General features: G+C 35.3%; 1 protein-coding gene across 6 annotated transcripts in view; it reads left to right on the plus strand.

Annotated features, from left to right (window-relative positions):
• The first annotated feature begins 10736 nt into the window (after positions 1-10736).
• The window catches only part of SYT1 (synaptotagmin 1), a 529074-nt gene continuing 518938 nt past the window's right edge, over positions 10737-20872 (plus strand). For 5 of the 6 annotated variants that reach the window (XM_045845011.1, XM_045845009.1, XM_045845015.1 and 2 more), the window contains exon 1: positions 10812-11193. The gene's annotated coding sequence lies outside the window, so the exon portion shown is untranslated. Of the gene's footprint in view, positions 10755-10811; positions 11194-20872 lie in introns of those variants that run through there. The other variant, XM_045845010.1, reaches the window with a different exon arrangement.

Consider the following 20872-nt stretch of genomic DNA (forward strand, 5'->3'; position numbering starts at 1 on the left):
CTCAGGTTCTATTTTGCTCGCTTGTTTGTTTTGTTGATTAGTTTTTACTTATAGATGAGATTATATGGTATTTCTCTTTCACCACCTGACTTATTTCACTTAGCATAATGCTTTTCAGTTCTATCCATGCTGTCCTGAAGGGTAGGAGCTCGTTCTTTCTCTCTGCTGTGTAGTATTCCATTGTGTAAATGTACCACAGTTTTTTGTTTAATTCTTTAAATACATCATGACATTTAGTTTGCATCTATGTTTTTAAGGATATTGGTGCATAGTTTTTTTGTGATGTGTTTGGCTTATCAGGGGACCATTATAGTGTGAAGAAAGTGATTCCTCCTCTTCTAGTTTTCTAAAGAGTTTGAGGAGGATTTGAGTTAATTATTTTGCAAAAGCTTGGCAGAATTAATCCGTAAAGGCATCTGCTCTTTCATTTTCTCTTTCTTGAGAGGTTTTGCAAGGGTATTTCATGTGGTTTTGATTTGCAATTTTTAAACACTGATGGTTTAAGCACTTCTTCATGTACTTACTAGCCATTCCTACATTTTCTTACCTGAAGTGTATCTTGGAACTCTCCCTAATTTTTAATTGTTTAGCTGTCTTTCTATTATTGGGTTGCAGAAATTGTTCATCTATCTTGGATATTGTTCTTGCTAGCCTTGAGCTAATTTCCAGACCTAAGTATCGATTATCTGTCATCACCACATCTCCTTTCCATAGGTGGCTTAAACTATAAACCCCACAGTAAACTCAAACACTTTTAAAACTATACTTTTTCTATATTTGCTTACTTAATCTTAGAGTCATCTTACTTAATGACTCTAATAATTATTCAATTAACCAACTGTAAAATCTGGTATTCTGCCTAGATTTCTCCTTCTCCATTACCCCTGACCTCAAACCTGGAAAAATTTTCAATATATCTTTTAAACATCTCCCAAATGTGTTATCTCAAGCATTTTGTTGTTACTGACTTCATTCAGGCCCACATACTTGCCTAAACCACGAGTCAGTAAACTTTCTTTGTAGAGACTCCCTAGCAAATACTTGAAGCTAAGTAGGTCACACAACCTGGATAAGTACCAACTGCTAATCTCTGCTATTGTAATGTGAAATCAGCATGGACAAAGGAAAAACAAGGGCGTGGCTGGGTTCCAATAACATTTATTTACAAAAACATGCAGTCAGACCTTAGGTTGTGGATAAAGATAAACCTTAAAAAGAACAAATTGGATCTAAAAGAATTGAATCTGCATGCCAAAATAAAATTCGGAACACTTTAAAAGAAGACAATATTCAGACATTTAGCAATGTAATATTGAGAATGTACTGTTTCAATAAAAAGGAAACACTAGATAGAAACAAGGGATTAAGCTAAAACAAGCAAAAAAATAAAACTTCATAGACAAAGACAACAGTATGGTGATTACCAGAGGGAAAGGAGGCTGAGGGAGGTAGAAAAGGGTAAAGAAGAGAATAAATGGTGATAGAAGGAGACTTGACTTGGGGTGGTGAACACAAAATACAGTGTACAGATGATGTGCTGTGGAATTGTACACCTGAAACCTACATGATTTTATTAATGTCACTCCAATAAATTCAATAAATGAAAAGGCAGGAAATTTTGGCACATAATTAGGAATAAAATCAATCAACTGAACAAAAAACAAATAATAGATGATAGAATTAACAAACAGAGATTTCAAAAGAGCTATTATAAATTCAAATATTTAAAGGGAACTATAAACATAACAGGGAGAAACAGAAGATACAAAACAAATGAACATTCTGAAGGTGAAAGCACAATATTCAAAATGAAAATTGAGAGCATAAAGAACAGATGAGGCACAGAAGGAAAGAGCAGCGTATCAGTACAGGAGGAGACAGGAGTAAGACAGAGGGGAACACCCTGTGTTATGAATACCTGTGGAGCAACAGTAAGCAGTCTAACATCTATAAAAGTGAAATCCTGGAAAAAAAAAGAGAAATTAGAATAAGCAGAAGAAATGTTTTAAAGATTATTGGTCAGAATATTTCCTAATTTGATCAAAACTCTGAATCCACAGGTTAAATAAGCAGGAAATGACCCCAAGCATGAAAAACACAAAGAAAATCACCTCTAAACAAACCAATAAAAATGTTAAAAAACAAACAATAAATAGAAATCCTAAAAGCAGCCAGAGAAAATGAACACATTTTATATAGGCTGAGAAAGAGAAGAAGTTATCACTCAATTCTCATCAAAACCAATCCAAACTACAAGATCCTAAGATGGAGTTTATAAGTCCTACAAAAAACACACATATTCTCAGCCTAGAATGCTATGTTCAATGAAAATAGCCTTCCAAACTTAAAGACATTTTTAAACAAACTAAAGCTCTGATAATTTGTGAATAGCCAATTTATACTATAGTAAATATGTTTTTTAGGCTAAAGGAAATAAAGAAAAAACTAGAACTGCAAGAAACAACGAAGAACAGAAGTTTGTGGATAAAGATAGAATATTGCACCAAACTCATAATGTAGATTTAAAATATTTGGGTAATTAAAATGAATTGCCAGAGTTATACTAATGATTAAGTTAAGTGTCCCTAACTTACAGCATTACTGACATAGTGGTGAAGATAATAATGTGAATTTGACTGTAGTAAGTAAAGGTTGTATGTTTTGTAAAGCAATCACCAAAAAAATAGTGAAAATAATGCATTTAACTAACTAGATATCCATATGGAAAAAATGAATCTTGACCCCCAACCTAACATTATACATACAAATCAATTCCAGATAGATTACCTATTTAAATGTTAAAAGTAACAAGCAAAGCTTGTAGATTAAAACATAAGAAATTGTCATTATAACTTTGGAGTAAGCAAATATTTCTTTTATGGGACATCAACCTAGTTATCCCTACGAGAAAGATGTAAAAAGTTATGCTACACAGAGAAAAGAACACAAGACCAATACATATTATTTGGTAGTACAGTAACCTTGATATCAAAACCAGTAAGTACAGCTCAAGAGGAAATTTATAGTAGTTAGTCAACAATAGGAATGCATTGAACTGAATCTAGCAATTTATTTTTAAAAGTACATTATGTTAGAGTTAATTTATATGAAAACTACAAGGTTAATTTAATATTGAAAAATATATCATTATAAATCACCACATTAACAAATTAAGAGAAAATTTCCCTTAGTAGAAGCAGAAAAATAAATAAAAACCATAGAAAAATTTAATATCCATACCTGATTAAAAATTAAAATTAAAAAATAAAAAAACAGAAATAAGAGCTCACTTCCTTGCCCTAATAAAGGTGTTTGTCCCAAACTCTACAGTAAACAATATACTTATTGGTGACATATTAAAGTGTTTTTTAAAGTAAAAATAGTAAGGATTTTTACTCTAAATAGATGTTCTATCCAAGGTAAAAATGAAGCAAAAAAAAATGGAGATGATAGCTGATGGGAAAAGTAAGTCATTATTCATACTTTATGTGTTTGTCTCCAGAGAAAATATAAATAGTCTGCAAGTTATCGTTATTAATCAAATAGTTTAGCAGGATTGCTGCAAAAGTTAATTTCATTTTTACAAGGAAATGTGAACTTTAAAGTGGTAGAAATTACCTCAACAATAAAAACTGGTACTTAAATCTAAAGAATAATCTACAATGGCTTTGTAGAATCAAAATCATAGTGATGCCAATTTTGGAATCCCGAAATTAATTTTAAAAATATAATAAATATCAATAATATTAACAGAGTTTTTGCTCAAAATATACAAGGAGATTCAAAATTCTATATGAGCATGTGAAAGATTAACAGATATTTGGGGAGTACCTGGAGGAAGAAGCAGTGTAGGAGGAGTGCGGAATGCCTTTCCATATATCAAAATCTATTATAAAGTTGCATAATTAAGACAGTATACTGTTGAAGCAGAGATAGATAAAGAGTCCAGTGGAATACAATGGAGACTTCAGAAAAAGATGCCTGTATACATGAAAAGCAACCTGGACAGAGCTAGCATTGCAGGAAAAAGGACAGGCTCTCAGTAACTATGCTAGAACAACTGGTTATCTGTGCAGAAAAAAAAGGGAACTAAATTCCATCTCAAAATATGCATAAACAAAAAATAATTTTAGATTAAGGGCTCAAACATAATAGGATAAATTTTATTAATTTTATAAACATTTGGAATACAAAGTAAAAGATGATAGGTTTGAACTACATTAAAATTGTACATTTTTCCATAAAAAAACACAAAAAATTAAAACATGAGCCACAAGCTAAGAGAAAACATCTGTAATACATATAGCCAACAAAGAACTAAGATAATAAATAGAGAGAGAACTCCACTGAATCAAAAATAAATAACATATGGGCAAAAGATTTGTGAAAAAGCATTTCACAGAAAAGGAAACATAAATAGCCAATAAACATATGGTGTTATTCTAAAATTTTTCAGTAATCAGAAAAATACAAATTAAAAACAAAAATACATAAATGATATCCACCAATCTAAGAAAAATTATTAAAATTTTATTATTAAAATTTGTTAGGAAGTCTTTTCTTACTCTAAAAATATATACACTTCCATCCCTAATCTGGGCTACTTTATAGAAATAAGATTCTTAAATCATAAAAACTTTCCATCTACAAAGCCCAGATATATTTCTTACCCTAGGTGTATACGCAAGAGAAACTTATGCACATGCAGAAAAAAACCATGTGTGAGAGCGATCATAGCAGTGCTGTATGTAATAGCCGACAATCAAAAGCAGTGCAAATATCTGCAGACAGAAGAATGGGTAAAATCAATGATATATTTATACAATTGAATATAAGTTTTAATGAATAAACTTCAGCCACATGGATAAATCACAGAGATGCTTAAACTAAGGAAGTGAGTTGGAAAATACATATTATAGCACAAATATATTTATAAAAACTTCAAAAACAGGAAAAGCTGAAAATTAAATTTTCAGACATATGCATATGTCATAAAACTATAAAGAATAGCAAGATAATGGTAAACACAAAAAAACAGAATAGTGGTTACCTTGGTGGTACAAGTAAGAAGGTATATCAGATTGGAGACAGCAAATGGGTGATGACAAAGATAATTTTTAATAACTTAATTTTTAAGCTGGGTGATGGCTATTTTTGTGGCTTTATTAATGGCTTTTAAACCATTCATACTATTTTATAATGAAAAGTTCTAAAAGCTCTAAAGTTGACAACTAAAATTCAGTAACCTCATTTGTTAAGGAGAGTGTCTGGCAAAATAACCCTGTTCTGGTTTCATATATTTCCCTTGGTGATGATGAGACAATTATATGAAAATTAAGATTGTCAACACTGGGAGTTCAGACAAGAAAGGTGAAGTATTTACTTGCTGTATGAACTTGAAGCTGCTTAACATTGCTGTCTGTTTCTCAAAAATGTTCGTTATTACTTACATACCATTTACTTCCTGGAGCCCAATCTAATCTATCTCTGCTTAAGATAGATAACATTGGAACACACTTAAAGGACAATACTGGCCTAGAAGATGTCATCATTATATCCACAATCTGCTACAAATACCTGGAGCAGAAGCATGCTCACAGACCAAGAGACCAATCACTCAGGCCCCTGCCATGTTTGTCAGAAATCTTGAATATCCGAAAGGGAAGCATGAGATCCAAGAGAGACTTCTACGCTGGGATTAGATGTAGAGAACCTGATATCCTTGTCTTTCCTTTTGGTTCAGTATCCAATAACCAAACTTCTTTCTTTTAGAAGCCTAATTTCTGATGCTTGATTTAATATTAGGTGAGTCGAGACAAGTGGACCAGGATGAACATACATTATTGCAGCAAACACATGTAATCCATTCTGCAAAAAGCCTTCCAGGAATGCCCTAGTATGAATCAGACCTAGCTGTCTGTTTTCTCGCCCACAATCAGGACACTAAGGACCATTCCAGAATCAAATTTTGAAGTACTAGTCTTGAGTGTCTGCCATGTCTTTCTCCAAACAGTATTATTAGAACATTTTAGCTCCTTGAAAACAGAAACTATTCTTCCTCCCCATCCCACTCTACCTTAACTATCTCTGCACCTTTCAGTAAGTGAACTAATGTCTCTGGAAACACAGTTTTTCACATGCATTGAATGAAGCAGTTGAACTATGGTTCTTTATATGTTCAGTTAAATAGAAATCCCCCCTCTGATTTTAGAGGAAATTAACATAAAATTTAATGTTGCTCCTGCTTTATTAGCAGACATGTTTCACCACGGTATATTCCTCGTACAATAGAGTATTTGAAAGATATATCATTTGTTTTCTTTCTAAGACCTTTGGCCAACATTAGCTCAAACTACTTTTATTTTGCCCTTGAGATAGATTCACCTAAATAATATTTTCCTTGCTAACCTCAACTGCCTGGCACAGTATATTACTTTTTGAGTCACTGCCCTCCTTTTCATTTCCAATATTTTCTTAGCTATAACTTTAAGAAAAGGCTTTTTGTAAAGCCACACTGAATACTGCTAGCTCTTTATTTTCTTTTCTTTGAAAACAGTAAAGTATTATAGTTCAATTATGGGGCTCTTACTCTCTGCCCCAGAGACTTGACTCCCATATGTAGTCATTGTCTTTTTTCTTCCTCTCTCAATTCTGCATTCTCTTTAGTTTCTAGTATGAGTATTCAGTTTAAAAGTTCATGTGGTTAATTCTCTTTATCTGATACCGAGAGCCCTGATTTTTTTTTCCTTATCAGTGGGCTATAAAATGATTAGCAGCACTGCCAGGCCAAATAATCTTGAGAGAAAGAAGCATAAGGGAAACCAAATGCATGGCCGCACTGTTTTTAAGTGTCTTTAAAAGAAGTGGAAGGCTCCACTTGTTAGCTAGAAAACAAAAATATCAGTGTTCATGACTTTTTAACACTAGAATTAGATTTTTCTTAATGTTAAAAAGTAATAGAGACTAAATTTTAATGGAAAAATAATATTTAAGTGTAAATTCTCTAAAAAAATCAAACTATTCATCTCCTAGAAGATTACAGTCTAAGACCAACACATGCAAGATAGATGACTACTGGCCTTTTATGTATAAACAAGTTCTTATAACATGGATTAATTTCTCTTCTAACTTCAATGCTCATAGGTTAAGAATATGTTGTGATTATTAGCTTAAATAGACTAGATGATAGGAAGAAATGTAATTCCCTAGAAATCTGAAAAAATATTAGCTGTAGCAGCAGCAGTTATGACAACAAAATAATAATGGTTAATATTCCTTGTTATGTACTTAGAACTAGCACAGCTTAACCTAATCCTCTCTCTCTCTCTCTCTCTCTCTCTCTCTCTCTCACACACACACACACACACACACACACACACACACACACACACAAGAACAACAACAAAAACTCCTAAGGATATATGTTATGTCCTTATGTATTTAGTACAGATGGGAAAAACTGGAGGGGTACCACACACTTTTCAATATCACATAGACATTTAGGGGTGATGCTAGAGTTTTACCCAAATTTTTACCCCAGAAAACAATCAATCCTCTGCCTGTCCAAAGGCTGTATCTTAAAAAGCAATGGCAGAAAATATATATTTTTTAAAAAGCCATGAATCTATACAAACAATAAGCAAAATTTAGAAAATATCATTATTGTTTTTATTTTTTCACAGCCCTAGCAAGGACATTAAGAATAGATTTTACTGGATAACTAGAGAGGTTATGAAAGATATAAAGTTTAGTGATGTATGAGAGTCTTGGTTAAATGGAACTGTCTAGTACCACTGATCAACTTGAACATGCAAGCTTTTTCACCAACACAGAGAATTTTCTTGGTGCCTCTCTCATGTATGCTTTCTGTGGTCTACAGAAAACCTTGGCTAAATTTGCACTTAATGAATTTCTTGTTTCTAAAGTCTCTAATTCCCACTCTTGCCATAGCACACACTTTTCTCCTCAGTGTCCCAATCCAATTTAGTTTCTATTCTGATCCTGTAGCCTAAAATAGATGGCAAAGGGAACATTAAAGTTGTAAATAGATGATTCCATTGAAAAAGGAATAAAGAAAACGATGACAATGGGGTCTCAATAAGCAAAAATGTGACTGAAAAAAATACCAAATGTGTTTTTGAAGCAAAAAATGAGGAAGCAAAACATTAAACAAACAAAAAAAGATCAAAATAGTCTGGAAATACCAAGTAATCTTTTAAAAATACCACACAACCAAGGAATGAGTTAAATCTTTATAGGATGAGACATAGAGATTGTAGATTAAAAGTATTTGAGAAATGAGATAAAGGGAGACAAAGGACAGTTGACCTGATCTTTCTTTTAATGGAGGTGAGTCTGCCATCAAGGGCAGAGAGGTGATATATATTCTTTAAAACATAGAAATATGATATATCAACCCAGTAGGACTAGGTGGAGATATTCAGCCCATTCCTTGAACTTGGGGAGCACATAGCATAGAAGATAACAATCTTAGTTCTGTAAAAACTAGAGGGTATCTACATCCAGTGTATAAGTAGAATCTTCTTAATATCTGTGAAATGAAATGTAAAACACATTTCTTATGTTAGCCAGACATCTCACTTAAGGAACTTTGGGATATGAACATCTAACACCATTCATGTTGTCTAAGATTCTCACCACTGAGAGAGAATGATTGTTGGGTAGGAGGTGAAATAGACAGGAAAAGAAATTGGACAAAATATTGACTATAGGATCATCATCTGAACAGAGATAACTATTCTGGGTTCATATTCTATGTATTTCTTTTAAAATAAGTTACTTGTTTCTATATGCCGCCACTGGATGTAGTTGTTAAAAACATGCATTTTTTAATTATTGGAATTTAGAGAATATACTAGAAGTATATTTAGAATAAATATGTCTATTAGGTGAATATTACAATAATCTTCTCATACAAAAACACTTATTGGAAAACAACATTAGAGGAGTAATTGATTCTCCTGCTTCACCTCCTCTCTTCCTTTTTCTTCATCAAATACTTAAAACTGATTTTTAAACTAACGTCTCTTATCTCCTTTCTCCAACTATGAAACCATTATAAAATAAGATTTGAAGAATATTTTAGGAAATGAAAGATATTTACAGAAAGTTACACTTTTGGTGAATACACAATTATTTGTCATTAAAAGGATTAATTTATAGCCAGGTTGTCGTCTTTTCCCCTATAGTTAGAATAAGGATCTTAATCTTAAACATTACATAAATAGGAGAGATTTAATTAAAACTTGAAGAAATGTGTTACCGTTAATTGAATTCTTGCCACAGTTACCTTTGCAAACCAGTGTTAATGAAACTCCAGTTCAAAGTGGATGGTTTGGGGAATTGAGGTAGCTATTTATTTCCTTACCTGAGATGCCATGATAATCTTCTCAATAAAATAAAGAACCCAATTAAGAGAGTTCTCATTTGTAGCTATTGGTCAAGTTTACACTAACTGCTAAGATTTCTAAGCAAAACAAATCAGAGGTCCAAAAGCCGTTAAACAAAGCCAGTGAATGAGAAAGGGAAATACTTTGTTGCATTTCAAAAGCCTTTCACCTGTGGAGCGGAGAATGGACTTGCTGCTCCCGGAGCTACGTTTTGCTCAGGGAGCTAGGTTCCGCTCCGCCCCTGCCTAGCTCGCAGTCCCTGCCCCCACTGGTTGAACCTCGTAGTTTGGTATCTTTCCCTATTACCAAGCTATAAATTGCCCTAGAGCTTAGAGACAATCAGGTCAGCACCGCTCTCAGAAGGGAAAAGCTTCTTACTTCCCAGCAGAATCGTTCAGGCGAAAGAGGGGAAGGAGGAGGGAACCCACGCTTTAGTCGTCACTGTGCAAGCAGTGCAGGATGGAGAGAGATGGGGCGGGGGACTGGGGTGGAGGAGGAGGGGAGGCTGTCAGAAACTACGTCCCCAACAATCTCGCACTTAACCCAAGTCTACAAAGTTATTGGTCGCTGCAGTGGAAACTCCCAGTGTACTCCCTGCTGCCTGGCAGCCTCCGCTACTGGGTGGAGTAGCGCTCCCCGGCCCCACCTATGGGACGCAGCATCCCCTGCATCTCTGGCCCACAGCACCCTTCACGAAGTCTCCAGGCATCTAGCAATTAATCTACCCTCACCCCCATCCCCGAACCCGGACAGAATTATATTATTAATCTCTGATAGCCCAGAGGGCCACTCCCTGTGGCTCAGTTTGTAGACACTGGAGTGGAATCCTGTCATATCCCCGCCCTGCTCTGCTTTCAGAACTCCGTTGGGTCAAACGGCCAAAGACAAACTTCTGTCTCTTCCCTGATCTCACCTTTTCAAAAACCCACAGCCGGAGAACCCACACACGTCGGAACTCCTAGGGCGCTGTTGCAGTCTGGGCATGCTCAGTATCAGGGCAGGTTTTGATTGAAAGTAAAGAGAAAAAGAAAAGAAAGAAAAATAGCTTTGTATTATGCAGTCTCCTCCTGTGCTTAGGGCTTGCTGAACAGGTTGCGGGGCATCCCTGCGTACCCAAAAGGTTTATCGGATGCCCTTGATTGCGTCTCCTTGGGATCTGTCCCCCTCCTAGTTACCGCCCTCCCCCAACCCTCCTCAACCCCCCTCTTCAGGTCCCTGTCCGCTATGGGGATGGAGAGACACTAACAGAACTGGGATGGGCGATGTTGGCTGAGCGGATCCACCTATTATTAGGGAGCTTGGATTGGCTCCCTGGCTCAGCGTACCCGAGGTGGAACCAATCAGGTGGCCGGGGCTGGGAGATGATGGGCGGCCGCCTCCTCACTGGAGGGATTCCTGGAGAAGCTGCAGTGTTGGGGATGCTCTAGACCGAGTACTGCCCCCAGTGTCTTTCCACCTCCTCCTTCTGCAGCGGCAGCGGCCAGCAGTACTTAGCAGTGGCAACTTGAGGCTGCAGCCGGGCAAGCCCCTACAGGGTGGTGCTCAGCTGAGAGGGGGGCTCAGCGCCCCAAAGGGGTGTGTGTAGGGTGGGGGCGGCCAGCTGGGACCAGCTGGTGGCCCTGGAAAACCTCCCACACACCCACACCCACACACCCCTTTTGTGTTGCAGGCTGCCCCTCCAAGAACAGAGGCGGCAAGAGGACGTGTGAGCCTTCGAACGGGTCCACCCGGGGAGAGAGCACTGGGGACGGAAACCGGCACCACCTTCTGGTCTTCCCTGCAGGTAGGGCAGCGGGGCTGGCGGTGCTGCCACCTCGGTGGTGCCTATTTGTTTGAATCCCTCTCGAAGATTTTGTTCTTGGTACCTTTGGGTGTTGATGGTGGGCGATGAGACTTGGGGAGGGAGCCCCGGGTGGCCTATTGTGAGAAATATAATGAAACCACATGTGCATCTCCTGGAAAAGCACTTTGCACAGCGCCCGTGATTTAGAGCCTGGAGTTGATGTTGGGCATCCCCCATCTTCTTGTTCTCTCTTTCCTTATCTCATCCTCTCTCCTCCATCCCCCACCTCAATCTCAATCTCTCACCTCCACCCGCCCCTTTCTCAGTCTCTTCTTCATCTTCACCCTCCTGCCATCCTAAGCACCAACAGGGTTTCTTTCTCCTCCTGGAGAGGACTGCCTGTTCTCAGAGGAAAGAAGGGGATACTGAAGGAAGGAAAGATTTCTTTTTGCAGGGGTAAAGGGGCGAGATAGAATACAACCTCTGTGAAAATTAAAGTACAGAAAGCAATTAAACTGAATAAAACGAGTAGACAAGCCATGCAGCTCCGGCTGTCAGAGAGAGGAAACATCAAGTTTGACTCGACCTCCTCTTTGCAAGAGGCTGTGTCTCTCACTTGATTCGTTCCAATGGAACAAAAATAGAGCACTGATCCAACCCACATTCAGTGCTTAATTGCTGTTGTTTTTAAGTGCTAACCATCTGACTTTTCCTGTTTCCATCTGTCCCATAGGGCTATTCGGTATTTGCCCATCAGTGGTAATGTCTGAACTTTGAGGTGTTTCTTTTGCAAAGAAAAATAATAAAAAAAGATTATTATTACTTTCATGAGGTTCTCTGGTATGGCCTTTATGTTGGAGGGGGCCAAAATATGTAAAGTTTCAAATATTCATGACACCAGTGTTATCAGGAGGCTTGGATTTCTGCTTTGAGAAAGCTAATCTAGTTCACTTTGCATAAATGCTGATTTTCACTTTTTTGAATAGTAACCCTTTGTGAAATAAAGCAACCGTTTAACTTTTCTGTTAAAGCTACATTTGTGTATGGATTGCCATTTCATTCTACCTTTCTATTACTTCCTTGCATTTCATTGCCTGAATATTAAATTCATGCATTGCCTTATTTTCTTATAAGTGTATTTAATAGATGTAACCATGATGTTTATAAAATTTCAGTGCTCCAGTTAAAAGGCATATGGAAACTCGGTTGGCCAAGAATCCTCATGTACTGGAACAAAGTTGAGAAAGTAATGGTAGGAAGATAGCTTCAAATGGTAAAAAAAAATTTAGAGGGGAAATGTTTTGTTCTTGAGAAAAAGAAAGATATCAAAACAACTCTGTGCCCTGGCTGCCTGCATAATGGGTCAAGTGAAAGGTACTTGTTGAACAGACGTTGACAGCAGCTTCGGCAATTTCTAATTCCATCATCAGTGATATAAGTTTCCTTTTCCTGTCATGGATCAGAGACAGCTAAGTGACTTCTGTCAGATGGGAGGAGGTAGAAGTGCCTAGCTGAATGTAATAGGAAAGCGCTCCAAGTGGGTCCTCCATGAGTGCAGAGAAGCAAGCAGATGCTAGTGTCCAGATAAAGGCTTTCCTTTGATTTTTCAGGGGAAATGCTAAGTCTTAACATTTTTTTCTACATGTCCACTTGGGATAAGAAAAAGGAACCTTTTTTCTCAACTCTGCCTGATCTTTCACACTAATCTATGCACCCCAGAAAGTGTTTTTGTCACCACATATCTTAGTGTATAAGTTTACACACCAACTTAGTTCATTTACCGCCAATGCAATGAATAGTATTTTCTAAGCAATTTTTTTGTTTCAGACACTTATCTCTTCTAAGTAGAGTTACCACAGTCACAAAAACAAAATCTTCTTTCTAGGGCTTTGACACAAATGCCTTTTTTCCTTTTTAATGTAGTATTTCTGTTGAAAGCTAACTAAATTTTAGAGGTGCCACCTTTTGGTTACAAGGACAAAAGGACAATTGCTTAGTTGCCTCATGTGTATACAATTGAATTAACAAGTTTAGACATGAAAGGTGTATAAAACAGAAGCCAACTGTTTTCCATGTGAGCAAAGAAAGATTTTGTTTGCTTATTTCCCCACTAAAGAAAGGTAAAAGTTCAGGCTTCTTGGTTTGTGACATTTATTTTTATGACTCTTTATAAATGTTAATTATAGCAATAACATGTAAAGGAGATGCATCTGAATATTTAGTTTTTAACATACTTCTGAAAAATTAAGTCTTTATAGATACTGGAAGTCAGAACTATTTCCAGTGTGTAGTGAGTGGATTGAGGAGAGACTTTAAATTATTAACCTGTCATTCCGTAAAATGTTCTAATATAACAATTTCATACAATCTTCATCATTTTTGTTCAAAATAATATTTTTAAATCTTATTAATATTTCACAGCAAATATGGTAATTAGATTTTAAGACATTTTTATCAAAAAAATATTGCTAATATACAAGAGAAATCCTAAAATACTAATTCCAGAAAATACCATGCAGTAAAGAGTTGTTCCAGACTAGCTTGGAACTTCATTTCATAATGAAGAATATTTGTTATTCTCTCAGGTCAAACTATCAAATAGTGCTAATCAAGAAACATGAACATGGATAACATGGTGTTCACCTTATAAGATATGCATATAAGATGGTGCTAGGTTAAAACAAAACTAGGATACAGTAGCTTGTCTTAATTATATTTGCAAAATGAACTGGAAGATTAATAGATGCAGAATGTGTTAGAAATGTAATGTGAACTTCCCATTAGCTGGATGACACTATGGACATGATATCACTCATTTCCTTTGAGGTCAGTATATTAAATCATTTAGAGTGAATCCTCCAAACAGGTTTTTGGAGCCATCTGATCTTAAAGAGTGCACACTTAAGACAAACATTTATGAGCCTGCAATACTTGTAGCTCTTATGATTTCCAGTTTGTGGAGCAGCAGAAAGAGATATCATTAATTCCAAACTGAAACACAGTATTTCTGTTCCTAATGGTAGTGATTAAATAATCTGGGGGCAGGAAAGTAAATATAAAACAGTTTGATTATATAATGGAGCAACTACAATCCAATGTTACAGAAAACCAAGACCAAAGTTAGACTTTCTGCCATTGAGTAATGTTGGTGTGGGTTTTGCAAACACTTTGCTAAACAAATAATGATTTTAAAAACTAAATATCTAATCCACCTGTGATAGAAAAAAAATGAATGATTTGCTTGTCATAAACTAATCTGCATCAAAAGTTTAAAATGTCATGAGATGCTTTCTAGCTGAATTTGTTTTCCATAGAAATTCACCAAAGCTATTTAAACAGGGATTAAATATGTGGCAGTGTAAACACATAATTTTTCAACTAACATTTAAGGATATATACATATGTGGATATATGTGTATATATAAGGATATATACATTAAAATTCTGAAAATTTTCTAAAAGGATTATAGACTAATAGACAGTAATATGTAATGTGCTGAAACTAAGGAGTACTTCTATTAAAAAATACTATTCAAAGAATGATGGTGGTATCTAGGGGTTGCTTTTAGTAGTTTTTGGTTGAAAGGCTAGGAATACCTAGAAGCAAAATTGATGGGTATCTAGTTCTTTCTCTTTAAATAGCCCTTCTATGGCTTTAGGAAGAAGTCATTTTTATTTGAATCATGGATGAGAAGACCTGTCAGTCACAGAAAATGCACTTCTATATACTAGTAACAAATAAGATGAATAGTATTTTGACATGTTTTAAACCTAAGGGAGTGATAAATTTTCTGTCTTTCTAAAGCTTTTATCAGGTGTTTCAATGTTTGCATAAAGCTAAACTTGTTCTTAATTATGTACATAATTGAATGATATAATTTCCATTGCTTTTTGAGGTAAGAGGTTGTGGATTGGTGTCTTTAATAATTCCTCTAGGAATGGTTAATATTTTTCCATAATATTATGGTAAACTTTATTGAAACTTCTTCATTAAGTTTGGCTACCTTTTTCAGAGCAGGAATTTAATCTTTCCTATTTGAAGAAGACAAGGTTCCCTTCAATGTCTCTGTCATTTTGAGAGAGAGCCTGACGAGCTACATTTCTAGTGACGATAAGATAAACTGCGGTAGCAGGGTGTGTGAACATCATTCTAGTCATATGTGATAGTAACAGAAAAATAAACTTATTTTAAAATATATTGTCAATACATTCATGCTATCGCCAGTAAGATACAGGTTGTCCTTTCTCGTATATGTGAATAAAAATTTAACACTTGCTGTTTTATTTAAAACAAAAACTTTTAAAGTATACAGCAAAGAATATGGCTATGTTGTAGAAAGAGTAAGCAACCAGAGATGCTGTTCCTGTTGTTTTAAATATAATTTTAGAAGTCCTATTGCAAAAGTAATCTTTTAAAATACCTGTCTCGTTAGTTCAAAAACAATATTTAAGAGAATTTTAAAATAAAACCTAACTTAGAATAAAAGAACACCTTTATGATAGTGTTAGAAATAATTTTCTGCCATGTTTTGATAAAGGCAAAGCAGATTTTTAAAATTTTCTGTAATTTTTATAATTTTAATATTTAGTTATACCACAAGTTCTAATTGTTTAGAACTAGTTCTAAGTCTCTTTGGGTTTGTTTCACCTCTACAACTGTACTCAATGCTTGGCAGATATGTGGCACGTTGGTTTCCATTATTTGCCAGTAATGCAAATAAGGGGAGGTCAAAGTTCATCTTTTTTTGGCTACTGCTATTGTGGTGATACAAAGAAAAAATCTGGTGATTTCTATATCTGTCTCACATACAGTATGTTGAAATAGGGAGTCATTTTGTTAAAGAGGAGCTCTGGAAAATTATAAAGCAGATGAAGATAATAAGCATTTCTATTTCTTAGTTATTTGTATAAAATGGGAGCTGGAAAATTTTCATGTAGAATGAGAATGGATTTTTTCAGGTAGTATAAAAATCTGGTGAAACTATTTGGTTAAGAAATAATTTCCTAACAGCCCTGTCAAATAACATTTAATCACACATTCCAGAATGCAGCCCTGCTACAGCAACCCCAAATACTGTGCCCAAGATGGCTAAGTGTCTCCATCAGGAATTAACTTTTGGTTGAAACAGCTAGTTAATCAAATTTAGGTATGGTACTAGAATTTGGTCTTACCTTATTCCAGTGAACCTGCTTCTCCATTTGTGCAACGGAGCTTTGCTTACAATTCTAATGTGCTTGGAGTTTATATAATTATTTTTTTTTTGCAGGAGGGTATTATATAGAGTAACAGGAGTTGTGTGTTGTTTTCTATGATAGATAAATGTATTTTTTTCCTAAATAATTCAAAGATAAAGGATAAAATGTACATAGGCACTTAAACATAAATAGAATCAGAGGGTTATTTGCATGTGAAACTTTATTATACTGCAGATTCTTAAATGAGACATATTATCTCTTATCCTCTTACATCCTCCCAGATTTCAACCATCTTTTTAGTCATGTAGGAACAGAGGGAAAATCAGGCAAACCCACCTCACATGTCAGTTGAGAGTTGCCTGGGTGTGGCCTCCAGGGAACCACAGTCTTCTGTTTTACCTGAGGCCTGTTGCCTTTTGGGTCATCCTCCTTGCTTGTCACCCTAGGCCTCACTCCAGCTTGGAAGCAGATAATTAGGTTTACTAATTGCTACAGTTGAGACTTACTGGCATATTTGCATCACCAATAAGGCAAAAAGCACATGAAAATACACAGACAAAATGTATGCACTATACCTAACTTAGTACTAATACAAAATGGGTCATTGAATCTTACGTAAGTTTTAGGATAATTGATAAAATGACTTTTCTTTCATGAAAAATTTTTTGATTACTCACAAGTGATCCAGGAAAACTGAAGGTTGTTCAGCCGTGAATCAGTATAACTTTTTTTTTAAACTAATTTACACCAGTGGATAAAACTGAACTAAGTGTTAAGGAGAATCTCAAAGCTTTGGATTGTCTTTAGTGCCTTCCCAAAGCCACCTGTGTCTTGTTATGAAGACCTTACATATTCACATTCCACATCCTTGTCCTCACAGATCACTGAGAACTGGTTTGTTTTTGTGTGGAATCTCTGGATGTCACTGTGAAGCATCACAAAAGGTTGCTCTTAGGGTGGATTATTAACAGTCTATTTTCAAACATAATTTTATGTGAGAACCACTGTATGTATAAAGAACAACATAGCATCACAGCAGCAGGCTACATTCACTAAAATGGTGATTTAGAATTATTTGCTTTTTCTTGAGAAGGAGAAATAGCCAGATGAGTGCATTTTTTCCTCATGATATCCTGCACCTCAGTATTCTATGCAATATAACCAGTGGATAGGTCCTTGTTCACCACCTAGTAAATATGGAAATTGCTTACTTATGAGGAAAAAATAACCAACAAATTTTTCTAGACAACTCAATAGCCTTTGAAACAAGGGCAGTGGTATAATAGGTTACGAAGGCCTAGCATCTATCTCTAGCAATCACGCTTTGAGTTAGCAAGATTATGAAGAAGAAAAGTTGACACAGTTCCTCAGGAAATAGACAAGGTAGCAGAGCGTTGGCTCCGTTTCTAACTTGGAGTATGTGCCAGACTCTGGTTTACCAGCTGGCGTTCTGCCTAATCCGTGGCATTTTTATAAGATTTGAAGAACGAAGAAAGTGTGAACTGTTGAACACTTGAGACTTTTTTTAGAGTACCAGAACCTCTTCTATAAATGCAATAACATCACTGTCCTATTGTCATCAATATCCAAAACCCAAGGCCATAGGTTTTATATTCAAATACATTAATATGTAAACCAGATCATCATGTGCCTAAAAGTGAGTGAGATTTTTCTGCCTGTGTTTAGGAAATTTTTGTGTTAAAAGCTTAGATAACAATGTGGTGTTACAAGTAACACATCTATCTATTTTTAGTGTTTTTATTAAATTATAATATTAATTTAAAAAGCCAAGCAATCACCTTGAGAATCATCTGAGTTTTAATAATTCAAGGAAGTGACATTTCAACAAAAAGCTAACCTACTCCTAAAATAACCAAAATTGCTCTGCTTTTAAATTGGGGGAGGGGGGAGGGAACAAACAAACAAAAAAGTACTTAATACACAAATTTTCAAGTATTTTTTTTCCCAAGGGAATCATACTTTCTGAAACACTCCTAGACACTGCAAAATGAATATTGATGATAGGAGAAAGCCAACTCATTCAGGAAAAAATGGAGGAGACAAGGTCTGTTACGCCTTTGAGAACTGTTTCATCATTTATATATTGAATACAGTGTAACAGTGCTATTTCTCGTGACTTCTGGACTTTCAGACCTGTATGCATTGAAGCATGTGACTACTCACTCCTAGAGAAGATTTGTTTAGCTCTCCTGCAATAGAGAATATAGTCGTTTTCTTCCTTTCCAACACTTTCCTATTCTTCCTTCTGTTCCTTTCCTATTTTTTTAATTAATAAATTATCTTCCTCTAATCACTAATTGGGTGCTTAGTACTCTAGGCCCTATACTAATCTCTACTGGCTGGATTATTATTTTTTTTGTCAACAACCAAGAAATTTCATTCTTAGTTTTTATACATTTTAGGTGTTTTACAAAACACATGTATAGATAAATAAGGAAGCAGCCTCCTAATATGTTTATGTAATTGGTACACTTAAAGGGAACATGGCATGATTTAAATGTTTTTGAGTTTTTAATATAAAGACTAGCCCACTGGTCATTTCTAAAACAAAATTGATTGCAATGAATTAGTACATTAAGGTTTAAAAGTCCAAGTAAATGACATGTACTATTAGGTACCTTTTTTTTCTTTCTATTTTGCTTTTCCAATGATATTTAAATCATTTTTGTGGCAGTTATATAGTACTATATATTTTTATAAAAATAAATTTCCTTATTTGATTTTGAAAATGAAGAGGTTCTCTATTTTACAGGTGCAATAAAGGAGATAGCAGTTAAGTTATCTGCCTGCAATTATGCACTTAGGAGGCCTTTTATAATTTTCACCTGCAGAATCATAGTGCCTCAGCATTTAATAATTGGTAAAAAAGTATATCTTTTAATTCTTTTAATATATAAAAGCTAGCTTGCTATTTCTTACCAAAATAAAAATAAAAATCTAACATCATCACTAAATATTGAGTATATACCTTTATTCTTCTCATTGAAAAAAGAAAATTTAAATATACTGTCATTACTTCTGTTACTCTAACTTTGAAATAAATTATATTTTTATTTTAAAATTATTCAAGAAACAGTTTTCAAATCTATAAAAGAAGCCACTGAGCCTGACTCACTAGTTCAGTTGCCCTTCAATCATTGCTACATCACTGTAACATTAGATGCCATCTCCTTGGTTTCCTTATTTATCAGCTACGTGGTTCTAAGTCACTTCCTTGAGTACACAGAGCTCTGATTGGATTAATATATGTTGTAGCTTCACCACATTATTTTTCTCATTGGTGCTCACACACAAAATTTCTCACTGTTTTCTGAACCTAATAGTAATGGAAGTTGTTGAGTCTACTGATGCTTTTTCTCTTCTATTCCAAGGTAGAAAAGGTATGTAGGGAATATATCCAAATATTGATGTGTGAAGTCCATCAATTGACAATTCTTTGTGTTAAGATTCAAACACAATTGGGAGTGATTGCCAATAGTCATACACATTGCAATGTGGATTAACTCAATTGACTTTCTAGCTGATCTGATATAAGGAAATAGGAGTTTTAATTGGGAAAGGCTTATAGAGAGAATGCAAGATTAATTAGAGCACAGGCTAGGTATTTATGGTGATTTTGGACAAACACAGGGCGCATCATATTCTTGTGTTCTCACTACATGTCATGGACCATTCTGTGCACTTTCAATGTTCCCTTCATTAGTACAGTCAATAACCTTATCCAACCGGTACTAATTTACCTATAATTTTTAAATGAGAAAAGAAGTAACTTGCCAGGGTCACACAAGTATTATGTGGTTGGATGTGGTTTGAAACCCAAGCAGTCTGCAGTCTGTATTTATAAAGCCAATACACAACTGTAAGTAATAATGTTAAGCTAGTCACTGGCAGGAGAAGAGGTAGCATTGAAGAGGTAGGGATGACCTAAAGAGATTGTAGAGTCATAGGCAAACCTATCCACTTCATAGTCTGAGTCAGTATGACTATCATGGCAATGTGAGCAAAACCTTAAACTTAGAATCTTATAGACCCGAGTATAAATTCCTACTCTGTTATGGTAAGCTTCAGTAAGATAGTTTGCTACTGAAAGTCTCATTTCACCAGGAACAGAAATGCAGTAATATTTGCAAATTGTCTGGTACTCCGTTATGAAATGGCAGGTCTTACCACTCTTGCCTCCCACCTTTTTCTCAGTCAGAAACTCTTTCATTTGTAAAAATGTCACCTACTTCAAAATGGTTTAAGGAAAAGAAGGGACGTTGGAGGCCACGTTACCATAAAGTTCAGGAATATTTTGTATTTGGTCATAGCTGGAAATGGGAAATCAAACCATCCGATTAAAACCAGGCCTATTGTTTCCTATGTCACCTCATTCCCACCTCCTATTGGTTTCTATTCCTCTATGAGTGACGAGCTTAGTGATTATAGGGTTACTTGTGGTTGAACATTGGCTTCGTAAATA

The sequence above is a fragment of the Phyllostomus hastatus genome, unplaced genomic scaffold (assembly GCF_019186645.2).
Source record: "Phyllostomus hastatus isolate PE091 unplaced genomic scaffold, TTU_PhHast_1.1 phas_contig_432, whole genome shotgun sequence".
Classification (NCBI taxonomy): domain Eukaryota; kingdom Metazoa; phylum Chordata; class Mammalia; order Chiroptera; family Phyllostomidae; genus Phyllostomus; species Phyllostomus hastatus.